Source organism: Hermetia illucens, chromosome 3, assembly GCF_905115235.1.
Source record: "Hermetia illucens chromosome 3, iHerIll2.2.curated.20191125, whole genome shotgun sequence".
Taxonomy (NCBI): Eukaryota; Metazoa; Arthropoda; class Insecta; order Diptera; family Stratiomyidae; genus Hermetia; species Hermetia illucens.
The window spans coordinates 84635221-84661050 of NC_051851.1; the positions used below are offsets into that span (position 1 = coordinate 84635221).

A 25830-nucleotide genomic window follows, 5' to 3' on the forward strand; every position below is an offset into this window, starting at 1 on the left:
TATTCGCTTTGAATTTCCTTCCCTTTCGTCGATATTTTACCTAAATTTAAAGAAGATGAAGGAGCTTAGGCCCCTTTTTGTACGTAGGAAGAAAAAATTAGGGCAGATATAAACCACATATACACAGCAATTCCCTCATTTTCAAGCAAATTAAATTATCTTGTCAGTAAGAGGGAATTTTCTTGTAGTAATGTACAACCTAATAAATTGAATAAGACGTGGTGGAAGCTAGTAAAGCCCCCTAATGACAGATCGCAAAGCGTGTAATTAAGCATAGCATAATTAGGTTATTGATTTCTGAACATATTAATGAACCTCACACAGCAAAGATATATCTAGTGCCTTTCTCGTGCCCTAGTCATCCTTCCATTTTGTGCCGTAGTCAGAATGCCCGTCAGTCATGTCACACCTATATACCCACATAGATACGTAATTAACTCTTTCACAGGTAATTATCTGATTATCGGAAAAACCGTTACGTTGAAGAACGCAGGCATCCGGGGTAGTCTGTTTGACAGCCCCCGACTTGTACATGTCAGCCTTGCTACTACTGTTTCGCTTGCCAGAACAGAACAATAACTTCAGTCTCCCATGTTGACTTTGAGCATTGAGAAAGGAAAAGTTACTGTCCTAATTTCAAAGGTTGCAGATGTACCTAGGAAGTGCTTAACAACGTAAATGGAACGGGAAATAAAATCTTGATTAGGGCTTGATGGTACAGTTGTTTATATTATCCACTTGATAGCTTGACCGATGACAGAATATTGTTGGGAAGTTGTTTTCCCGTGACGGGGCTGGAATCTGAGAAGTTTTATGTCAAATAAAGATATTATCTCAGCTGAATTTTACAGCCTAAGACCATCTCCAAGTTTACTTTTTCATACTTGAAATCAGGAAATACTTTGGATATTATTGTACGCAAATAATTAAAGTTTAGAAAGCTTTGTGCAAGTGGAAGTCCATTAGCGCAAACTACTATTCCTGCAGAATTATAGCTCTTGCATTCTAATGTATAGCTTAGTCCTTATAGCCGAGCGTTTCTAGCCCTTTATTTAAATTTCGTTAAAATAAGCCGTCTACCAACATGGCAGTAGGAATTCTCAGTAGAAGAGGAGGAATAGGAAGATAGGCCTGATCATCACTAACGGCGCAACAACCGTCTGTTTTGGCGCGATGGGTAAGAGTATGCAATTTTTCTTCAAAAGAAATCTGAAGGATTACATGAGGATTGACAAAGTCGTGTGCAGTACGGCGGTATAGTGAGACACTTCAAAGAAAGTACTTTGTGTAAGCTGGAATAGGCCCTTTTGGCTACCAGCAAACTTGCCCGGATTTCGTCCTTATAGCTGTTATCGGTAGTAATTTTCGGCGCTTTCAAAGCTATACTCTCCAGCCTTTTTATTTTCACATGCCGACATAGTCACCATGTAATTCGTCTTGCCTTCATTAGAGTCCAGTTCGAAATCTTGTGTCGATTGCAGTCGATTATACATTTCGGGTTGTTCTTCACATTATGTCAATATCGCCAGTATAAGCCAAGTAGTTTGCATTGTCACTTTTCTATTAGATTAAAAGAAAGTCTAGTCAGTTTTAATAATTTAGCCGGGAGACCAAATTCTGCCATGGCCACATGGCTGTACATACAGTTTTACCGTAGAACACATCACATGGATGCGCCCATAAGTGGCGCATTCATATAGGTATAGGTGGTTGCATGGATTCCGCTTTCTCATTGCAGGATGGATACGTATCATCTTGTAAAATTCCTATTTTGAACTTAGCGGTGTGTCTTTCTGGGTTTGACACTGTGCCACTCTGTCCTTAAGGAAGTTTGTTCCCAGTTTTTCATGGCAGCATCAGCCAATGCTGCTGACACTCCAACTACTGGCTCCACTGAGGGGATAGAGGGAATTGAATTAATTTCCAGGTGATCAAATGACTGCTTGATTATCCCTGCACATTGCGATTTCTCTGCCTTTTTACCACTCGTCAATAATCCAAGTCGCTACCACTGAGGAAGCACAGATTTCAGCCTGAAAGATACGCCCTGATTGTTCCAAGATAAAGCAACCCCTTTCGTTTTTATTAGACTAGCGTTCCAGATCCTTTTGTGTTCCTGATATATCTCGTAACGCATTCTTCTAGCTCGCCCCATCTGCAGATAACTTCATATCTTTTTCCAAATGTGTGTATGGGGATCAAACAATCAGAAGGCATTTCAGTGCTCTGTGCCCCTCACGCCGGTTGATTCCTCATAGATCCAAAATTGCCTTCATTGAAGTGTCGTAAGTTTACATAAATTTATACAAGTAAATTGGCAGATTTTGCAATTTACATAGTGGTGAGTCGATGAACATAATCCGCAGAAATGGTGAAAGCTCACTTTCAACGGGGCAGCCTTTCTTAGCTTAAATTGCCAGGTTTCGATAAACACCTGCTTCAGCACACAGCTATCCCTCCATTAATATAGCATAGATCCACTTACATCATCGAGACAATGATCTCTGTTGCTGCCACACAGTTATTAGGAAGGCGAGCAATCAAAGGCCTCTTCTATGCTCCAAACACTTCCATTGCATACCCGCCTCTCAGAATTGTGTCCACTATTTTAGAAATAAAGAAATAACGAACTTCCCCAACTGGTAAGTATGTAGGGTGGCTATCCTTTAGCGAGTGTGACCATAGCTCAAAAAAAGTAAAGCATCTCTCGCTTTTTCATTGGTGGGCACTCTTTGGCAAGGTTGTAAGTGTTTTGTAGAAACTGCCCCGCTTTTGCCACCTTTTCTCCTAGGTAGTTCAATTCCAAACGAGTCTATATTGATCTAGCTCTAGAAGTCGCGAAAGTTCCAACCGGTTTTCTTAGAAAAAAGGACCCGTCTTTCTTGTGTTCCAGTTCCTAACAGCACATTCTTAACGAACCACGCTTCCAGCTTGCTGCAATCTTCTCGTATACATTCAAACTGGGAGTTCTTATCTTTTAGAGACCTGATTCATGATCATTGATCTCCTGAGTTTTTGCTGTTTTTGGTTCCACAAGGGAACCATTTTACGATTTATGGGGCAAGCTTCTTCAAAGCACTCTAAAAGTTTACAGTTCAGAAAAGAGCTGAACTTACTTACCAAGAAGCTTTTTATAGATTTCGTGTTTGCACTACAGTTTGTTCGCTTGCAGAAAGCAGACTGAATTGTAAGGAACGAGGGTCTAAGAGTCAAACCAACTCTAACAGATTTGAAATGCAGTTTGTTATATATATGATTACCATTCACTCCTGACAGGGTATAGCGTGCCAACCACACCTAGGCGCCATTACCTGAAATGCCCTTCAGCATCCGAGACGCTCGTACTTCTCCTCTACTGTTCTGCGCCAAGTGCCCTTGGGGCAACCCACTCGTCTTCCATCTTGAGAGAGTGGATTCCACTACATGGCGTAGTCCGCAATGCAATTGTCGCCCCACTTTGATTTGTAACCTATCCTCGCCCACTTCCGATCGCAGTGACTGGTACACAATACGCAGGCCTATGGGCCGAAGTTTCAAATAGTTTCGGGCCAGCGCACTCCAATAATACGACGCAGACAGGTTTTGGTGAAAACTTAGAGCTTGTGAGTAAGAATGGAGTCCTTCGACACGCGCTTGCTTGTCTCTTTGCTAGACAGGTTCGGGAATGTGGGGGCTCCTTTGAACCTGTCATTTTTCAAAGCGCACGTTTCGTTTAACCGATGCCTAAAAATTAAACCAACACGTGACTTCAAGTGTACCTAGTGAAAGATCAACTAAATTTTCCAATTAAAACAAAAAAAAAATAACGGTTTGACCCCCGCGCATGGAGACGCAGACCTCCAGACTTGAGTATCGCTATAAAGAGGCAGAATCCCCGACGAATCCCATCCTCAGTTCAGGATTCAACAACTCAGCTTGTCTACCAAAGAGAGATGGGAGAATATGTCATTTTAACCATCAGGACAACCGCTCAAGCAATGGAGTTGGAAGAATGGAATCGCGCTGAACAAAGCATAGGTTGCAATGCCAAGAAAACCAGTTCAATATTATCTCCACGTGAACTATATATGAACTCTTTTTCAAGGGTTAAAAAAACAGGGAGGGGTAGTGGATCCAAACAGGTGCATTTGTGGTGAGGACGAGATTAGTTTCTAAGGATGCCAGGTCTGAAAGGAAGAAACACGTCCCATTTTAGACACACCAAAGCGATCCGAACGTATCCACAACCAACCAAATTTTTACTGTATGTTCATACCTAGTGTAGCGTGAATATAAGCACCACTCAAATGGAACTGCAAAGCCCTCGGCAGAGTTTGAAGCCTCAAAAAAAATATTGGAAGAGGAAAAACGGTTTACACATTCAAAATTTGACGCGTTTTTTGGTTGGAATCTAAGAACGGATCAACCGCCGCATGCAGCCATTTGGTTTCTTCTCAAGGAAGTGCGATTCAGGGGAATGTAAACACAGAGCATATGACCGGGAACTGCTATTTACATACCTATGTATATGGTTGCCATTCTCTCCGTGGAGAGGTATAGCACGTCAACCACACCTACGCGCCTCCGTTCGCGGTTACCTCTAATGCACTTCAGCTCCCTCCACAACTTCCTGAAATGGTCGCACTCCTCCTCTACTGTTCCGCGCCAAGTGCCCTTGAGGCGACTCACTCGTCTTCCATCTTGGAAGAGTGGCTTCCACCGCATGGAGTAGCCCACAATGCAATTTTTGCCCTTCCTTAAAGTGTGTATCCATTACCACTTCTGTCTTTCGATCACAACGCAGACGAGTGGCAGGCTTGCGCGACGAACAAGTTTTTCGCTTGAGATGGTGTCAGCCCCGGACAGGTATTGACGAAAGCATGGAGCTTCTGGGTAACAGTGTAATTCACTTTCCATGTCCTACCCCCATATAGCAGCACAGAAAGAACACTAGCACAGAACAGTCCCAACTTGACCTTGGTATTGAGACAACTGCATTTCTAGATTTAAAACAGGGGAGCGAAAGCAGATCTAGTGCTGTTAATGCGTCGGGAGCATTCAGCTCGTTGCCACCCTTCCTAGATATAAAAATTGATCAACGCTTTCGATGTGCCGCACATAGGCATAGTACCATGAACCGTCAAACTGAGGACCTTAATTTTGTTGGTGTTTATCCTCAGTCCAATTCTACTTGTCTGTCCTTCCAAATCTAAAACCATTTAAACAAAGTCATTAGCACGGTGAGAGAGCAAACAGGTGGCATCAGCATCAACTCCTCCATGTCCTCCGGACAAAGCAGTGTGAAAAACACCATAGATTATAAGAAGAAATAATATCGGTGACATGATGCAACCTTGGCGGACTCCGCTTTGGACCTCCTTCGAGATTTTGCCTCGGTGCACGTGATATTTCGCGCCATCATATGTCGCTTTGATAATAGCTGTTAGTTTCTCTGGAATGCCCGTCCCGCGTAGAGCACTACAGATACACTCCCTATTCACGCTGTTGAAAGCTTTCTCGAAATAGAAGAAGGTATAGCGAAGATTTAAACTATGCGAACTATTTCAAAGTAATCTGTAGGGTGTTGACGTGGTCAATGCAGGAGGATCACGAGCAGAAAGCAGTCTTCTTTCGGGATGTTCTTTGATGATTCCAGGATATTTTAGCCATTATCTTTTCGACCAGGGACTACGTAAATATCCCTCCAAATGTCACACTCAAAACGGGTCCCCTTCTTCGAGATCTTGACGATTATCCCTTTCTGGGGGAAAGGTTTCGAATCCCCAAGAGTTGCATACGAGTGGAAGCGGCAGATCAGCAGTAACTGCAAGTGCAGCGATAAATAGCTCTGCCGAGATACGACGTTACTCCGTTTGAGTACATTGATGGCCGAAATGATTTCCTTTCTGCAGCCCATATCCGCATATTGCGTTGACTAGCCATTCCATCCACAAGAGGAGGAACTTCACCGACTATGATGCGGTTAGAAACCGTGGCGAAGGGTTCTTTCCACCTCTTCAGTTGTTCATCATCTTAAATGAAAAGGTGACCGTTGAATTCCTTCACAGAACCATCGACAAATTTGCGAGCCCATGCAAGCTGTTTCGTGATGCGGTATACATTTCCGAAATGATTGCCATATGTGGGGTTGCCCACTTTCCTGACCAGCACAATAGCAAATTATATTTTGTAACGGCTTTGAACTTCTTGACATTTTGTTTGGTATCGGAGTTCGAGTACATCACGCTCACCATAGTTCGCAGCAGTCAATAGAGCCTTCAACCCTATCCGTTCATCAATCCCCTTGCAAGACTCCACAGTTAACCAGGTGTTATCACACCCCTTCGGGACGTGGCCGACGACCTGTGCGCCACCCCAGAAAAGAGCATTTTTGATCACGGCCCAATGATCATCGATATTCTCAGGCGGATAACTTAGTGGATATGCCCTTCGATCAGCAAGATCTCCCACTGTCGAGCGCCAGCTGGGTCATGCAAACGGTCGATGTTGAACTTAGGAGGTCGCAGCTCTACAACCCTGCGAGAAGTGACGGACGCAACACGCAGGTGATTTGACTTTCGAGAGTACAAAAGCTCATTGTCATTAGTGTGGCAAGCAGGAGAGGAGTACTCTCCAGAGTCCCATCATCTTGCCTCGCTTAGGCCTAGGTATCCTTAGGTATTCTTTCTTGTTGTCGGTGACATTCTCCATGCTGCTCTGTCGGTGCATGTGGGAGCGTTTAATGGACCATGACAGCTTTGCTCAAGCAGACCCTGGCTTAGCCGGGAAAACCTGGTGAGAGCATTTCGTCGTATTGCCACCAATTACCCGTAGACATGGTGGACGCAATATGCTCCATGTTTAGTGTTATTAGCATGGAACTGTTACTGTTACCTTTATTATTCCGTTCATTCAGCAATATTTTGCTTTAATATGAAAGCAAATTTAATTAAATTAATTGCAACTACCCGTTGATTTTAATAGGTAGACAAATGCAGTCACCTCAGTGAAATCCAAATCGTCAAATGTATTATGAAGGATGAATAGTAACGACCGGCGACAGTATTAGCAACACCTCAAGTGGAGCTGATAGATCAATTCACTATTCCGCAAATCGAAACTTGAAGTAACAAATTCAATCAATCTCCCACTTTAAAATCAATTCTCGTATCCTAGATCTCTTCCACTTGTTATTTTTCCATTTCTCTCCATCCATTTGGATTCGTTGGCTTCCTTCCGGGACCAGACACAGCCACTTTACAACGAGAGTACACAGAAAAGGGGCTAGAAACGGGAAAAGCTACTTGACCATGTGGAAATTCAGGTAGGTAACTTTGATGGTAACAACCTGAAAAGAAAGTGGTTGCCATTTTAACCTTCAGAAACCAAAGAGAGGTCGGAGTTCATGGGCGAGAATGGCGCAGTAAAAATCCGACTGAAAAAATAGGATGCAAATGCAATGAGCGGTAGGATAGTGGGCACACCACGGAACTCAATTATGATATGCCCCGTCAAAAACTGTATTGGACAATTTTATACGAAACCACAACAACAACAACCAGTTATTTAGAAGGGGACAAAGCTGTGTGCAAGACGTTAATTCAGCGCCAGATAACTGAATGATTGCAGCATGAACTCCGGATACTATCTAATTATCGAGTAAGGCGGATGTTAATGAAAATCACGGCTATTCATGGTAATTTGGTCAACTGATGATATCTCATAAAATTATGAACAATGACGATAATAATAAATGAAAGAACAAATGTAATGAAATCGTAATCAAGGAATAGCACAATAAAAATATCGAAAAGATTTTTTTCTTTTTCCAGTCCCAAAATTGGCAGATTATTATTGTCACCAACCTAATATGTAAGATACATATCAAAACTGGGTAATGTTTCGTAACATTCTCGTACTTCTGGTAAGTTGTTGGTTTGTTTGTTGCTTTCGACTTCTTCGTACTGGGCAAGTATACCCCCCTTTCCTTGAAAAATCGACTTGAGCAAAAAGGAGAGTCCTTGAACTTCATAACAAGTATGCACTCAATTGTCCACTGCTGCAGTGTACAATTCAATTTTTGGTCAAACCTTCAGGGCTCTAATCATAACCATTCCTGTCTGAAACACGGAGCTTAATTTGTTAGCACGTCAAGTGAATATCGAGGATTTCTTTTTAGTCGGACGACTCGTATCGACAAGCACATCAATCAAAAGTGTCTGTAACGCAAAAGTAGGTTCGTTGACTACAAACTCAACATAATGGAGGGTAGTTTAGCTTGCGACGACACATTACCCACAAATTCCACCGTGATACCACCCCCACGTTCCAAGTTTCCCTATGCTTCCGATATATAAGCGAGCACACACCTGGCAAAGGGAGCAGGATTGCCACTGGTATCGTTGAGCAAGCGCTCCCTCCAATATGGAGACGAACCTACATTGTGTGTTCAGGTTGGCGCGTTTATATGGAGCGGAGTTCTCCTTTCCGCCAGTACATTCATGCCGATACCTACCGCATTATTAGACCTCGTCAAATCAAAGGTTAAAGTTTGATTTATGTCATCAGTATTGGTCGGAACAGTTGGCACAATAAATTGCTGCTTATCGGAATGTCATGTCGCATTTTTCGGAAGCTCTTGTTGATTTATTCGATTATTGAGTGACCGATTAGATGAGATTATATGTTTTTTTGTACAGCAGTACCGGTTAGGTCTAATCTTTCGATAAATATTATGACAGAAAGGTGGAATGTAATGGATATACCACGTGAGTATGTTTATCGAATGAACAGGTTGTTTAGCGACGGAAATATGATATAATGACACATTTGCGATATCGAACCGTGATTTATTTGGATATTCAAAGGCAGCAGTCAATCATACCGGAATTAACGTAGTGGGATGTAACCAATTGTTTCGCATATGACAGACACTATTGCAGTGATTAAGGAGTAGCAAATGAATTGTTAGCAGTCAGGGCATTCCTCATACATTCATTCATTTATTTCGTTTACGTGGAGTGCAACTAATTAATTAATAAGTGACCTACTAACTTAAATATGCCTGTTTAACTAAGGGAACTCCGAACAGTGGTGAAAGACCTCGATTAAGTCATCATTAATCCATATGAGACCAACTGTGCCGTGAAGAGAGTTAGTCAATGGAAGTATCCTGATGGAGCAGGAACTTAGCGAGAATGAGAGTGAACGTCCGAAAACTTTTGCAGCGGGTGAAATAAACCGGTTACGGAAACGCACTGATGACGTACAGCGCGGCGGTCAGCAACCAGAGTGAAGTAAATCCCGGAAATTCTGCAAAGGGATTTAGCAAAATAGGGAAGCATCCATTCTGTACAAGGTTGTAGCCCACTACAGAATAGTTAAGTCTGTCCACATTTTAAAGGAAGATTGAACATTTAGAGAGAATGAGAAAAACAGGGTTCGCGTGCTTCTAATTTATTGGCATTCCATTCCACGATAGAGGCACTAACATTCTGTCTGATACTAAATCCAGACCAAAGGAGGCAAAAAAAAAATTCAAGAACAGTGAAGGAGCTACGCTCGCAATCTAGAGTAAAATGAGAAATAGGAACTAATCCATTGAGGCCTACCGAATTGGAATGTGACGCTACAAAGGGACCTCAAAGTCGGTTTAGGCTCCACTATGAGAGTGGTAAGGATCACTATGGCGTAGAAATCAAAGCAGGTCATTTCCAGGCAATTTGAAGTGAACGTTTCGAACCGACGCGGTTCGTCTGACTTGGTGACGGCGTCGGGCTTCCGTAATGGACAACACGGGTTCGAAACCACTAATCGTGGGGCGATTCGACGTCAAGGCGCCTTGATGATCAAGAGTATGGTTCTGCCTATCGCGCATATTTCGTCACAATCTGTGGCGAATACTTCAGCAGGTTCGCGAAGGCAGCGGATTAATTGGACTGAGGATTTAAATTTCATTATCATCCGTCCCTACTGCGATATTACCACCTGTTGTTGTACCAGAGACTTGTCGAGCGTTCCCGCAATACGCGCACGTATCTGTGCAGCAAGTAGCGAACCAGTACCATGTTATTACTCGTAGCAACACAGTCCCGACTATCATCAGGAATCCATGAGGGTAGACGTGGGGGCATCAATAATATCACGTTGCACTACAGGCAAAAGTTTCAGTACTCGTCGAAGCACTCTACTTCATCGTTCAGCTGAACTTTCCGCTGGAATTCGGGTATTCCTAGGCTTTGTCCATCTCTAGCAACTACGAGAATTCTATCCCAAATCAATAACGAGATTGCATCTCGCCTCTTTACTGATAAATCGCTGCTGCAACAATAATCGCATTTGTATTGTGGTGTGGTGCCAGATTGCACGGCCAGAACATTGACTTTCACGTTATTGATTTAAGTAACCGAAGAGTTCCAGCGTGGAAAATTCGCCAGGAACGCCGGCGTGAGTCACTGAGGCAGGAAATTGTTAGACTAGCTCAAATCAGCATTAGCAATGTTAGCAGATAGATAAAGAATAAAGTGAAGAGGGTTCAACAGAGCTATGCCGTCTCTAGTAAGACAACCGTAGTTGAAATTCTGGTCACAATAAAGCAGAAACTTTACAACGGTATAGCGAAAGTCGCTTCAGATGTGCTCAGAATGCAAAGTACGCGAGGAAACAGTATGTTTCCTGGTCTGGATTGTGTGCAGAATTTCTGGTATAAAAAATTTTCCAGCATGGTCGGCTAGAACATATCATAAATCAGGTAATCAGTCAGCCTGAGGAATTTCCACCCTTACTTACTGCGGACACACCGATTAATTGCTTACCAACCTACTACAAATTCACAAGGTCCATTATTAATGGAAGGCTCAATGCACACCTCGAGGCCTACAGCATTTTCCCGGAAGAACAGAAAGGCTGTCGACTCGGAAGTTGTAGGACAGGTAACTAGAGGCCAAACAATTCCCATTAGATGCTATATAGATTATGACAAGGGTTTTGGCCGCATTCCGCACACATGGCGACAATCATGGAAGGGTGATATACCACCTTATCAGTGCCTTCATCTGTGAGTACCAATACCTCACAGCTTATTCACATATGGCCAGATAAAAGCAGCGGGATCACTCTCAAGACCATTCGACATCAACGACGGTCTATGACAAGGAGGTGCCTATCATGCGTCCTTTTTAACCTTGTCCTCGAGAAAGTGATCCGCGATGCTGAGGTAAATGCAAGAAGTACGATCCTCTTTAAGTCCACCCAACTACTAGCCTATGCTGACGATATTGACATCGTAGGAAGAACCACCCGAGACGTACAAACAAAGCGGCGCGAGATCTTGGGCTGCACATCAATGAAGGCAAGACAAAATATATGGTGGCAACGCCAGTACCGAAAACCAATCAACCAACAACATCAAACATCGCTGGTCAAACCGGAAGAATAAAGATAGGAGAATATAACTTTGAGACCCTTTTCTCCTATCTAGCGTCAAAAATCGCAACCGATAACAGTTGCGATGATGAAATCCGCACACGGTTGTTGGCAGCCAACAGAGCGTATTTCAGCTTACAAAAACTGTTCCGCTCGAAACGTCTCATCACAGGGTCAAACCTCTTACTGTACAAGACTATGATCTTGCCAGTCCTCATGTATTCCTCGGAGATTTGGGTTCTTAGCAAGAAGAATTGCGAACTCTTGGCGCCGTTCGAGGGAAGAATCCTCCGAAGAATTTTTGGCCCCCTACATGAGGATGGACGATTCCGTAGCCTACATAATAACGAAATCTATGAGCGATACCATGTCCATCCGGTTGTGGATAAAATCCAGCTCAATAGGTTACGGTGGGCGGGTCACTTAATCCGTATGGATGAGTATGATCCAGCCAGGAAAGCCTATAAGGGCAATATGGTAGAAAAAGAAGGCGAGGCAGACCTTGCCTAAGATGGAGCCATGGCGTAGGCCAGGACGCCAGACAGCTTTTAGGGATATCAAATTGGTGGACCTCGGCGGAAAACCGGGATGTCTGGAGTTCCTTATTAAGGCAGGAGCGGATACCGGTTGTTGCGCAATTGATGATGATGATTATTCGCATATGGAGGGGAATCTTCCATGGAGATTTATTGAGTACTCTTTAGTTCTGTATGTCAATGAACTATGTGCTGACGCACTGGATGTATGTATATGACATCAAACCAACTGCTGGGGCTGATGGCCAGTCTGTTGCGAATATTAGGCATGTTTAGCCGCGATATTTGAATATAATTGGGATTAGACAAGTGTTGAATTAGCATTGGTGACTTTCACATCATAGTTATGACCGAGCCAGATTTCTACAAATATCTACGAATTCTGTAAAAAACCCATCCGAATTCCTGCAACATGTAAAGTTGGTACTGAAATCGCATCCTTCGGAGCAAAATAAGATTCCCTAGCCCTCCACTGGCGTATGCATTCGTAATATTGCAGTGGACGTAGATAGATCCGGAAAATGTCCAGCGACGGGTACGGGCTACTATGTCCAAATTCCGTCTATATAAACATGCAAACTCTGCAATGAAATGGATAAACCCGCCTCGCAACAACGAAAGAAGGGCCGTGGTTAACGTTAAGGTGCAAGATCACCGCCAAGTCGACTCATGGCGCATTCATTTTCACAGCAAAGGGCAGGCGAGTCGCTCGCATACAACTGTTTGTAAGGCAGATCCTCAATGCTTTAAGAAGAAGAAGTCAGAAGAAGAAGAAGTCAGACCAAAAGTTGATCAATGAATGGAAATCGAAAGCGACAAACGATAAGCACGTTAATTATCTCTCACAGCCATTTGTCGATTTTCATTCGCGGAACAGATGACTGTGTGCTGGGGTGCTCTTTGCTGAGACGGAGAGAATTACGTATGTCATTTAGGAAGGCGTGATCGTCATCCGAGCCACAGTAGATCTACTATAGGCAGTACCCTTACAAAAATGACCCCACTTGCAAATGTGCTTGCAGAAGCTTATCTGTACGCATCAGAGACGCTAAACAAGGAAAAGGCATAATCTTCGTCAAATCGTATTGGTAAAGAGAGAGATCGGTGAGCTTTTGCTATTCTGGTACTACGGCGTGCTCACCCATATAGCAAAAAGTTGTTTCACGTATTCACTTATACATAAGCAAAATCTTGCCAATCTCACCAATACATTGGCAAGTCCGGGCGGTATGTCAAACACAGCTGATCGGGTTTTCGGTACATCTCGCTCATGCTCAAGGGCAAAACAATTTGAAATCGTGTGTACTCGCACTGATTTCCCCCCTTGAGGGGCAAGGGGGAGTGAGGTAGCTGTCTAGTATCTAACTGTGATCCGAGCTTATAAGAAGCTCATAATGAAAAAGCAATTGGAGAACGATCAGTCGAGAATGTGTCGTTCGGCGTTAGAGACATTGGACCAGCTCACAGAGAAGACGAGTTGCTCCGCATACCTTATCTATATTGCGATCTGTCATAATAGCAGCCTTGAATGGAAATATAGAGAAAAGAAGGTGAACTATGACCCACTAGCTTGGGGAAACGAAGAAATTTGCCAACTCCCGGGGGTAGTTGTAGTTCCCATAATATTGTCAACTAAATGAATTGCACCAAAATCTCTCCTCGCCTACCTTAATATCTTGGAACTTTCACAGAGTCTGGTTCAAATCTTGCAGCAATATACCATTCTTCATACTTATTTGATGTTGCGGGGAATTTTTGACGGATTCTCCCACTAACCTACCACCGATCAACACCACCAGAGCCCTTTTATATTCGTTTTTAAGTAGGCAGGATCGTCCGAGCATAAATGCATGGTACTTAGTGCTATGCTAATATTAGGTAAAATCCGTCGTCTGCAAAGATTGTGGCAACTGGGAATGAATGCAATTTACCAAGCTATTTTTTCCAGTTCATTACCGTTTGCCGCATTGCACGCATTTATACACCCACATATACCACATATACGCGTATATATGAATATTAGTTTCAAAAAAGCTTGCATTTTCAGTGAAACATTATTATCCAGCGCCGAAACGTTCGATGTCGAAACTTGCTTACATTGAGACGTTTGGCGTCAAAACGTGCTGCGTCGATCCGTTGTGTACCCCACGGGGATGCTTACCATGAGCATGGAGAAGTACAAAAGTGATCTTCATTCTAAAAGCTGGTGAAAGGGATCCTTTTCCGCCTTAGCCTTTCAACCCGACTTGCCTGATATTCTTTGTGCTGAAAACAGTAAGGAAGGTCTTCGGCAACCACAATAGATTCAACATTCCAACGTGTAATTACTCACATCCATATTAACATACACTTATCCGGCAGGTTAAGCAACCGAAACTGCCCCGTATCAGCTGGCGGATATATTTCACGATACAATTGACACCAAGGATACAGGCGGAAAGATAGAATGCCTTCATCTACAAGGAAATCAGCTTTTTGGATGGACGGTGATAGAAAGCAAGGATGTGGAGGTACGAATTAGTATCAGTTCTATTACCATGAAAGCAATTAACGTTGTCCGCATGGCACCACACTAGCGGAATCTAGTAGCTGAGGAACTTTTAGAAGAACTAACCAGTTCTGGGGATTACGTTGATAATAGATCAGCCCACACGAAGGGAATGTTGCCAAAAAATTCAAATCTAAAGCCAATGGGAAGAAAAACGTTCGTGGCTCAGTGCAAGAAGTAGGAGCATTGAGGTTCACCGTAAGATATGCTAGTATGTAAAGGACGTCCAACTGGCCATGCTGTCGAAATCATTTCGTTCTCGTCAGGTGAACTTGCAAGGGACGCGGTGCAGACCTCGCCAGCGGAGGTTATCCATCTAATAGACGGCGCGATAGAAAACACGATGAAATGACTTAGGACATCAGACCCTAAATTACCAATCTAAAAAGAAACAGAACTTTTGTTATGTCAAAAAGGGGCTAAGACGGCTACGGTTTCGTTCCAAAGCAGCCGCAACTCATCGGATGCTGCCTCACCTCTGCCCTGTGAGCAGCGTGACCGAAGCGGCTGTTATGTATTGGGGATAATATACCAGGAGCACATATGATGACAGTCAACTTTCTCAAAGCCGCGGCGCTGTAAACAAAGGAACTTCTGGATATATTAATTGGAAAGTATAAAAATCTTCACACACGATTGTGAAGAGTTTTTACAAGCAGCGTAACAAAGATAAACTACTCACGATCAGGTTAGATGACCGATAACTAGAAGCGATTAAACGCCGCCGTTGTCTGGTCAGCTATAAATTTGGTAACATCCGGGCGGGGAGTCTACCGAGGTCCTGAAAAAATAACGGGTGTTATAGATCCGGATAGGGCAGAATCGAACAGGAAAATGGATTTGCGACCGGGACAAGTTGGACGATTTGATTTGTTTAAAGCTCAAAGCGGGAGAACTCGAGAGGGAGCCGTGGCATCGTGTTACTTCGCTTATCTCACCCAAATTAGTCGTCAGGCTGGTAACTTTCTGCGAGAGGAAGCAATATAATATCGGGAACACGCAAACATTCGAAATCAGAACCAGGCAAACAGTGCTGAACATAGCCCTAAGGAATACTCTTATGAAGTGTCGGGATAAGAGTGGGTGTCAGTGGAGAACTTATAATAACACGTTCAGGTATACAAAGCTATTGCCAATAGGCAATATCATCCGCCTGCCTGAAAAAAGATGATGGAATCAGAATTCATCATGGCAAAAGACAACAATATTCTGCCTTATACCGCAATAACAGACGGAGGAAGAAAGAACAGCAATTGGAAACTAACAAAAGAGGTAAGCTTGGAAACTAGGGTATGGTGGGCAATTAGAATATTTAAACCACTAAAATCCAGTGCATTACTTCAGAGGGGCCTGGAAATCATTTTAGGATTTCTCCTAAGGATTGCAAGAAGCAGAATAGGCTCGGAAATATATTAACAAGAGCACAGAGGCGGCAAAAGTAGGTTGTCCTCCGATAGTAAGCAAAAAGGATTCTATTCACCCTAAATCCTTGTATGTTTGCGCTCAAAACAGTGTAGAAGATCTTGGAATACCATATTAGAACCAATGTTCTGACACAAAATCTCTTATATCCATACCAGTAAGCTTACTAGGCTAGGCATTCCACCGAAACTGCCTCGTGTCAACTGGAGGTTTAATTAAGCGATGAAATTAATATCAAGGAAATAGTTCATCCAACGTATATATATAAACCACCACACTTCCTTGTTATAGTGGGGCTGACGGAATATGGTTTAACTATCATCAGGTCTCCCGGAGAAACCTACATTGTCCTGCACAATATGCTTATAGGAATACTTACAAGTTGGCCACTCTAAGATAGTTGACTTCATTGGAGGTCGCAGCCAGCAATGGATATGTAACCCATTCTTAAAGTGCGACCACTGAACTGTCACTTTACTGGTCTAATTAATACATCTATCGGTACCTGCTCTGTGCGCCGACTAAGCGCATTGTTCTAAATTATTTCAGGTCAGAATATTCCGATGACATGAGAGAAAGAGGTGTTAACGAAGGCTTAGAACTGTCGAGCAATAGTGGTGACCACTTTTAATGTGCAACTCCTCAGTGGTGTTGAGGTATCTACATTTCCAAAATTCTAGACAAAAGAGTGAAGGCTGTTTTAGTATTGTTAATTCTTTGGGTGACATCAGGTCACCATGTGCGGAAACAATATTACTTTGATATATAATTTATCAATATTCTCGATGTATGACCAGTTACTGCAGATGGGAAAAGTGAGATAACTCGTCAGACTGACCGCCCGAGCCTGCTTCTAAAAATCTGGAGCCACTTGGCCAAGGTCCATGAGTCGGTGAGAGTAGAAGTAGATGTCATTAGGGTAGTGAAGGTATTTGAGGAAGGAGAACCATTACCGATAACAAGGAGACGCAGCATCGGAGAGAAGATGCAATTATGGCGGACTACACTTTGAATCTCTAAGACCTCTGAGATTTTACTTCGGTGCTGCATATGATATTTTACGTCATCATATATCGCCCTGATAACAACTATCATTTTGTGCGGAATGTCGCTCTTGCACTCTCTTTTCACGCTGTCGAAATTCTGATGAAGAGCAGGTAAACCAGAGATCTGAACTCCGTACAAATGATTCACAGGGTATTCATGTCATCAGTGCAGGGGAATCCAACAGAAACCAACCTGTTTTCTTTCAATCGTGGTTTGGATATGCCTAGCTATTAGTTTTGACGACAGGGGAAAGGCAAATACTCTGGCAATTGTTCCATCCAACGCGAGTAACCATGTTCGGAATCATAGTCTAGTCATCCCCTTCCCCATTCTCTAACTATAGGAAGTAGAATACGGCAATTCCAACTGATATACGGCTACCATGGTACTAAGGTCGAACCAGTTGAGTTTTAAACTGGTATGGGCATGGACCCTTCTCGAACATGATGAACAGGGACGCCGCTAAATCGACTAGAATACTTCTGGGGAATCAGGAATAAGTTCATGGTCAGGACAATAGGGAAGTAAGAGAAGCGGTTGGAAGAACTATACTGGGCGAAATTAGTAGGAATGGGGTAATCTGGGGTGTTCGATGAGAAGCATGAACTAGAGCCTTTAATGGATTGTTTCAGCCTCATCAAGAAGAGCCTTAGCATCAGAAATGTGGAAACACATTATTTTTGCTACAAGCTAAACTATCATGCTCTAGCCTACATTGCTGCAAAATTTTGTGATTCTGAGGTGAACTTGAGGGGGGTTTTCCTGTCAATTACTAAAATTTACAGTAATATACTATTATTAACTTTATTTGAACAGGTATCGGTATGGAGGGTATTTCGGAGCCTAGGCACCATATAGTAGCAGCCCCCTGATTTTTTTCAGATTTTTCGGTTTGGTAGTTCCTGAGAATGGGTTCGTTAAAGAAATGACCACTTTGAACCCCGCGCACTCCCCACCTTTTCAACAAAATGCAAAACTAAGACCGGCTTCGAAAAGTACTAACCGAGACCTTTAATTTGATACCCCACATGACTATATTTGATGAAACAAAAATGTACAACCCCCTTTTGCATGTATGGGGACCCCCCTTAAATTCGTCGTAAAGGGATGTAACTCACTATATGCGTGAGCGTTCACAGTTCCCACCTTTTTACCAAATTTGGTCTCAATCGCTATAACCGTCTCCGAGAAAAATGCGTGTGACGGACAGACAGACAGACAGACAGTAAACCGATTTTAATAAGGTTTTGTGTTTCCACAAAACCTTAAAAAGAGGGTTTTTTCCTTTTCTGAGTGCAGTAGAGCAGGTACTGAGTTAACCCGCTCTGGCAGGAGGTGCTGCCGAAAATTATACGTTTTCTTCAAAGCTAGAAATGTAATGTCGTATGAGTGATGTTGATTACTGTGTTTTCCTATGAGTGAAGACCCATAATATATTACGTCTTGCTTTACAGTTATTTGAATGATGCCACGAACACGGTTGTCAACAATTTTTCAAGAATCTTTATGGAATGGGACGCCAGTCGTATCGCATGGCGGTTTGAATATTCTGCTCACTTTCCATAGTCGCGCTGTTTCTGCTAATCAGATTGTATTCTACTACAGCTTTTCACTTACCAGAGAAGAGCGGCAATGTCGTTAGATTCAGTTAAATATGGTTGCCAGTTACCCCGGTGGGGGTGGGGGAGGGTAAAGCGCTTGAAACAAGTCTACGTGACGTCTTGCACGGTTTTCTGAAAAGTGTTTCAGCTGCCTCGAGAACCTCCCGGGAAGGTTTCTTAAAATTTTACGTGGATGCAGCACGTGGTGTTTTCTGTCATATCACTCCGATTATAGGTATTTGTTCGTCTGGAAAGTCCCTCTTGCGTTGAGCATTCTCTTCATCGAAATCCCTTTCGAAATTGATGAACAGCAGTTCAAGCGGATTGAATGATGAATTCGGCTTTTTATTTCAAAATGATCCGCAAGATGTAGATGTGGTCGCAGTAGGTAGATCCAGAACAGAAATAAACTTAGAGTCCTTCCGTCAGCAAACAGCATGCAAATACCCCTCCAGATGTCGCACTCACGATTGGTGCACCGTTATGAAATCTTAACGATCATCCCCTTCTTTCGCTCTTTGGGTTTTCATATAAGTGAAAGTAGCAGCGCTGCTCAAACTGCAAAAACTGCTCTGCGGGGAGACTGCCAAGTCTAGCAGTTTTACTCTCTTCGAGTGCATTAATCACGTAGGTAAGTTTGTTTCTATTCAGAGTAGCAGTCCGTATCCGCATATCACGATGGCCAGCCACTTCATCAACAAGGGGTGGAATTTTATCGAATAAGGTACAGTGGAGAACAATGGCGAAACAACTCTTTCGCTTCTTACTGCATATCACTGTTGATAAGGGGTTAATCGTTAACGTCGTCTGAGGGAACATTAAAGGATTTGCGACCACCTCCAGTGCTTTCGTGATGAGGTACAGGGTTATGAAATCATTGCTATCTATGGAAACTTATGTTTTCCCGACTAGCGCAATAATAATTTTCTTTTGTCATGACACAGAATACACTAAACTTCCTGGGATTTTGCACGGTATCGAAACTGATGTACGCCATCACTATGAGCGTTTAATGGAATCTTGAATCCTTTATCTAATTCGACTCGCTTCGACGACTCCGCGGCCAGCTACATCTTGTGATCTCAGGCTCTCCTATTCTCGAGCGGCAACTGGATCATATGAGGGATCGATGTTGAGCTATGTGGATCGAAGCCTGCCAGAAGAGCCGGACATGACAGCTAAGCGAGGGCAAACGATTTAAATGATGACGATTAGATGATGATCCCTTTCGAGCCTTTCGAGGCCGATGTTAACGACTCTCTTGTTACGTACATCCAGAAGACTGCTACTAAATCTACCGCTGATTGCCTTTTAAAACAAGCAGCAAACAGTGAGTGAATTCTGAATCCATACCTCACCTTATAATTAAGTGAACACATGAATGAAGGTGAATTAGCTCAGCTGCTAAATAGGCTTTGTAGGGGTCTCATATGCAAAGTAGGTACAAGGAATAGGAATGAACCGAAAAACATATCAGTCTGAATGGCTTCTAAAAGTCACGTTTAGATAGTTGATATAATTTGAAAGTGAAACTACCTCCATCCTTAAGTCACTTTCTAATTTTCCTGATTTTATGTAGGAGGAGAGACACGAGCTCAACATTCAAGTCAGCTACCAGTGGGAGGTGTGAGTGGCATGAGGTTGTTCACACCTCATGGCATTTTGAAAATTTCAAGCATCCAGTGATGGGGACGCAAAAAGCTAAATGGTTCAGAGCGGTCTATAGGGATGCGAACCTGTCGGCAAACCCAACCGCAGCCAAGAGTCGTTAGCGGTAGTGCATATAGTGCAGCAGCCGCATATATATATATATGCATACGTACATATATCGCATTCTAAGTCCACTTTTCCTACCATATTACGATGCATCGAAACTATCAGTTGAAAATAAGTTTTAGTTCTCCCATTGTCCTTATTTTCTCTTCTGTGAATGAAACCTATTCACATTTGGTGATCCTTCATCACAGGAAGTATTTTCGCCCAATGAACCAAGTTTGTTTTAGAAACTAAGAAAAACACATCTGCATCCTGCACACACAGAGCTTCATCTCCATCCAGTGCTATCAAGAACGCTGATGAATTTATATTGGGACGGCAGATCTGCATCTACCTAAGGATAACAAATTTGTTTCTACATTTGACTACTCCAGAGCGCTACCATGCCATAAATACTCCTGCAAATAACCATTTCTGCAGAATTCCCAATACAATTTACCATGTACTTGCACTTGCTACGTATACTTCCGAAGCGCTCGTAAGCTCGACTACCACAATCTAGACTGAATATTTTTGAGGGTCATGTCCGCATATTTGTCTTCACATGTAAGAGAGCTTAACTAAGTTGTGATAGGTACTTATTCGTACACATGGACGGCCAGGGATGATGATATCGTTTCGTATAAAGTGAATGCGCTTTTAAGTCCGGTTTTCGAAAGACAGAAAATTGCTCCCCAAGGATATGTCCTCGTTTAACGTAAATAATGATAAAAGGATATTGTGTGATATAGTCGTCGTCATACATCTAATATAGTGTGCAGTACCCAGTACACGTATTTTCATGGAGTGGAAATAGTTTCCAGAAAAACTGAATCAACAAAGCACCAAAGCACCGACGAAATTGAGGGGGGTGTGTACCCAGCGCACATAACGAACTTCCCACTATTGCGTCCTTATATCCCTTACTCAGCATGTGTCCATCTCCTTAGACATGCTTTATTTATATAGTAGAGTGCTTCTATTAAGAAGCTAAAAGTTTTTAACTCCTTTAATCTTGTCGAGTATTATGGCAGAGTACAAGTGGGTAGTATCTACATTTACCGTACTCTCTGACGGTATCAGAAACCCCGAATGCATCTCCGGCTCACAGCTTGGGTAACGACTCCTCTATTGCTGACAATACTAAAACTCACTGTGCCATTGCTGAGCAGGCACTCATGTTTAAAAATAAAACGAACATGATTAGAGTTTGAATGGGGATGGCAGCGTTCAGAACCTGGCGAGATTATGGTCGTAACTCGTACGATAACGTGAACGAAAATGAAACAACCGGCAGGGAACCTCTATTACAGGAGCAGGTTAATGGGCTAGTAACGAGGCTAGTGTATATATGGTTCGGAACGAGATGCTACGTACGTAAACTTAAAGCAATCCACCTTTAAGACAATGCAACAGAAACAACTAATTAGCCAACTTATTTACTATTGTTAGCGTGGAAGCCTCTGTCAATTTCTTTATAAATATGTGCCTCACGTACATATATCTATGGCAGAATCTATCTGTCTAAAGCCACCATGCCCCGCTTTGAATCCAGCTATTCGCCTGATACAGAATAATTCAAATTAAACGTTCTGACTTTTTTGGCATCGAACCGCATTGAGCTGCAACTGCAAACGGCATCCAGGCAATTTTCATGAAGACCGTATTGCACAAATGATGTCCAAAAATGCAGTTTGGAAATTGTTTCTGAAAAAAACTTTAATTGTAGTTTTATTATTCGTAATAATTGAATAGCCACGTTATCTACTTCCAGAATCATGCCAACCTGCTCGTTGAGTTGTCTGCAGGGCTATGAATCTAAGCGGGATTTCGAGTGGGGCAAAAACAGTGTATCATCCACTTATGCAAGGAATTATCCTTACAAATTCCTTGGCCCTTCGTCTTCTAGTTGACACGGACCACTGAAATGTTAAGTCTAAAATAAACTTTTCCGTCGTTTTTCCTTTCGCTGTGTGTGGGGACGGAAAAAAGTGTGGCGCAAAAAGAAATTATCCCACAAGAGAGGTCTTTTTGGAAGTATCTGAATGTCGTCTTTATGCAACCACACTTCTCTGACCTGTTCGTCCTATTGTTCATTTTGGTCCGCAACCAATATTTTTATCGTTCCTCTTTTATTCTGTTGAATTTTTTGCCGGGCTCTCTCACAGGAATTGGATCCCTATGGCCGCTTGGCTGGAGTTTTGTAGCTTTCTCAATCGGTTATCGTTTTAGTGTTCGTTTTGAATGGATAAAGTTAGAACTGGGCCGAATACGAGGAGACGAGGGCTGCATGGAACGGAACGCTAGTGTTGAAATTAAGTATTGCAAACTTTTAACTAACTTTGCCAAGTTATTCTGCTTTTGTCCAGCGTTTTTTTTCGTCGAACCCAATATTCTTTCCATACTTCAGTTTTTGCTTCTTTCCTTGTATTCCATTTGATTTTTGCTACCCCTGTCCCCCGAAACCTCCCCTAAACCATTCGCTGCCACTTTTTCAACAACTTTGAGTTCCGTTAGCTGCATAATGGATAATTTTTTTCTGTCGGTTGACCTCAAGTGGAGGACATTACCCAGTACTTTCAGGTCTAGATTCTGTCGAACGCAGCGACGTCGGCTCTGTGAACGAAGTTTTTTCTGAGCTTGCTAATTTCCACAAGGTAAACGTTTGCAGACAGACTAATTACCCTAAGCAATGGAGTGTCGTGGGAATACATTTCTAAATAAAATGGCGGATTTAGTTCTGTTAAAAATACTTTAAAATTATGGATACCAACAAGACAGGAAAAACTACAAATGATTCGACTTTGGTATTCCTTAAGTGATTACGATGGCTTTGGATAGTTGCCAGAAATTATAAAATTAGCTACCATTCAGAAACTATTTCAAACCGATTAAAATGAGAGATGGAAATCGGAATGGACATCCAATAAACACGCAGCGACCTTTCAGAATCTACGTCCAAACCTAAATAAATCGGAAACAAGAAGGCCGCCCCTCCAGGTATGAAAGTATTTTTTGGATTTTTTTATATAAGAATATTTGGGGTCTCGATGGTTTCATTTGTAGTAAAGCTCCCAGTTTATACAAATCAAGTTGTTCGGGCTATTCTGTTTAATACGACACTGAAATTGTAAGTATATTCGATGTCCTACAGAGTAGTAAACCAACGCGAAACAAAATAAAATTTTATTTTAGGCCCTTTAAGTTGGGGCTTAAGAATACATGGAAAATCTAATCTAAACCTCTAAATGGGATAGAAGTTTGTGAGCTCGCAACATGCAAATTTCGATACTTTCTGCTATTGAAACGTAACACCTCAGGATTCTGACTGCAAGATTATGGTCTAGGTTAAAGATATTTCCGATATTGTGGAGGGTCCTGAAGGTTAAACGTGAATATTTACCGTATAGGCGTTATCAATCTAACGATCCACTTCAGATACATGTTAATTTGGAGACCATAATTAGAGCCCCACCATGACAGACAAAGTGGTATTGGTTTGCACTGAATGCAGCCTCAGCATTCATACCAGCGGATGCGAGGCCCATCTAATACCTCAGTCGTAACTAGGGGGTACGGCGCCCCAGTTGTACAAAGCAACTCTGCACTTGAGCCCCTGAGTAGCTCTTCCCCCGATATGGGCACAACCACTATAAAACCCCCACAAGGAGGGGTGCCGGAAATGACCTGCCTGGTCTCAGAGTGCCATCCAAGCTCTTATGGTGCTGGATAACGTTCGGTCCGGCTTCGTGACAAGGGCGACTTTAAATGAATCCACTGCAGACTCGGGTCTGATCGCCCTTCTCGAGTACGTGGAGACGGCCCCTTTCAAGGGGTTGGCAAGATCCAACTGACCGACAGCAACACACCAAAGACCAGGAACATTAATCGAGGTCGCCCATATTTGCACTATTATCTAAAACTGATAACCCTCTTTGGGAACCGTTCCCATAGTCGTCTATGGGGAAAGTGCTGGAGCGGGAAATTCATAACAGATTGCTCCCTGTTGTAGAGAGATTAGTAGTCTTATCAGGAATAATTCGGGGTAATTCGGCTTGTTTACAGTCAGAGAGTTTAAATTGGGTTCAACCTCTACGAAAGGCACTGCGATAGTGTCTGCGCTACGCAGATGGGATTATTTTCAACCAAATTGACCACGTGCTGATTGAACGCCGCCACCTCTCAGCCTTGATGAATGTCAGAACATATAAGAGGCCAATATAGACTCGGATCTTGGCATAGCACGCCGGGCTCGAATTACAATACCCTTAATCTCCTCTGACAAGCAGGTGGGAGTGCATACTGAAGTTATTCAAAGCACAGCCCTCCATAACATCAAAAAGAGGGAAATGAATAACGCAATAACTGCAGTCAAGAGATTAACAGCATTAATAGCTGATCTTCACAACCACCTGAAGAGTGTTATCATTGGTATGTCCACAAACATACTTGGTCCCAGCCGCAAGAAAAATATGAACGGCTAGTTTGACGATAAATGTAAGCTAGCAATGGAATGGAACAATGCTGCATACCGAGTAATGTTCCATTCTCAAACTCCATCGGGCGGAGAAGCAATTTCACAGACGGAAAATGGAAGCCCGGGAGAACCAACAGGTCCGCGAACTCGAAAAGTACAGGGGGCACCTGCACCAGCCGCAGAAGTTTCACCAGCAAGTCAGCAGGATTAAGTTTTATACACCTCGCCGCTCATCCTGCCGAGACAAAGAGGGACATCAGATTGGGCGTATTGAAGCAATGGGTTGAGTGCTTTTACGAGCTGTTCAACAACCAGAACAGACGGACAAATGCTGCCTCCACCAAGCATGGCTTGAAAACCATAAGTCGCCGACAGCCTGTGAAATTACAGTCGAATTAGTTAAATATGCAGGCAACAAATTACACCATGCGGTTCATCAACTGATGATTAAAGTCTGGGACGGTAAATCAGTACCTGACGACTGGCAACGAGACATTATCTATCCCATACATAAAAGCGGGGGTGTCACTCAGTGCAGCAAACATAGAGGTATCACGTGGCTGAGTACCATCTAGAGGATATGTCCCGCTCTATTTATTATTTTTTTCCGAATTGTCACAATTTCGGCAGATGCCGGATTTTACTTAATACTAGCACGAAATGCCAAGCATTTAGGCTCGGACGATTCTAACTACTTAAATTATAAAGGGACGCTGGTGGTAGTCGTCGGGGGTAGGACAATGGGAGAATCCATCTAGAACTCCAGGCAACATCGAGCATGTATGTAGAAGGGTATATCTCTCTATAGTTTGAATCAGACTGTGTGATAGTCTCAGGACATCAAGGGAAGCCGTCAGGGATTTAGGTACAATACCTGTAGCTGATAATATTATGGGAACTACAACCACCCGCTCGAGATGCCAAATTTCTTTGATTTTCCGAGCCAGTGGTTCATAGTTCACCTTCTTCTCCAAATATTTTCGTTCGCTGTTGCTGTTATCAATCGCCAATATCAATAATATGCGCGGAGCGACCCGCCTT

General features: G+C 42.8%; 1 protein-coding gene across 1 annotated transcript in view; it reads right to left on the bottom strand.

Annotated features, from left to right (window-relative positions):
• LOC119651824 (nucleolysin TIAR) overlaps window positions 1-25830 on the bottom strand; it is a 392109-nt gene that overhangs the window by 161459 nt on the left and 204820 nt on the right. The window lies entirely within an intron of this gene.